The sequence below is a fragment of the Mesitornis unicolor genome, unplaced genomic scaffold, assembly GCF_000695765.1.
Source record: "Mesitornis unicolor isolate BGI_N332 unplaced genomic scaffold, ASM69576v1 scaffold47242, whole genome shotgun sequence".
In the NCBI taxonomy this organism is placed as follows: Eukaryota; Metazoa; Chordata; class Aves; order Mesitornithiformes; family Mesitornithidae; genus Mesitornis; species Mesitornis unicolor.
Genome location: NW_010169467.1, coordinates 1 through 959, shown reverse-complemented (window position 1 = coordinate 959; position 959 = coordinate 1).

Sequence of the window (959 nt, the reverse complement as noted above, 5' to 3'; positions counted from 1 at the left end):
GTAGGGAAAAACGCTGTAAAACTTATGTCGCATTTTCCCTGGATTGCTGTGTCCCTTTTGGGGGAAAAACGGCAATCTCCTAAAATTTTGCGAGGTATAAAGAGTGTTTTATTAATATGACTCGACTTCTTGATGTCAGGCAAACCTGACTGCCTTTCACCAACTCCTCTATCGATTTGAAAAGGCATAAAAAGCTGTTTCAAAAAGAGCGCATTTTGACCTTATCTTTGTATTTGCCATTTTAAAAATCTTTTGAGTACAAAATACGTATACACGCACACACACAAATGTGCTTTTAACATTAAAAAGTGACAGTTCACTTCTGAACTTTTCAAACACGCAGCACTTAACCAAACAGCTTCTTCCTCCGCTCCAAAGACACAACCGTTGCTGTGTAAATGCAGATTGCTGCTCTATTAACCCAGATTTGTACAGACCGTTGCTAAACAGCAACAGCAACAAAACGCTTTCCCTCTTCCCCTCCCTGATCCTCGTCAAGAGGCTGCGATCCTCAAAGCACAGAAGGGGCTGTTTGAAATGCTAACGCTGTTTGCTGTGAAAAATAATCCACTTATGCACCTGCTGGCTCTTGCTATGGAAAAACAATATTCACTGTGGCTCTGCCAACGGTGGACACAAGAGTCTGTCTTGACAGAGGGAAAATGGTGTTTAGCAAAAGCTCTGACAAAAGTTAATTAGTATTTTAAAATGCCATTTAATGCTTTGCACAGATAAAGACAGTAGTAGCTGAAAATACTTTTAGTCCCGCAAATTTTCCTAGCAAAATTATGTCAGTATTTAGAAAGGGAGAACTGATGTGCTCTGCCACAGATTACGACTTTTTAAATGGTGTTTTAGATTAGATAATGGCCAAGTGATTTGTGATAATGGGAGGAGATACTGTGTATGGCTTCAAAAAATTATTGGTGAAATATAATATAATATAATATAATATAATA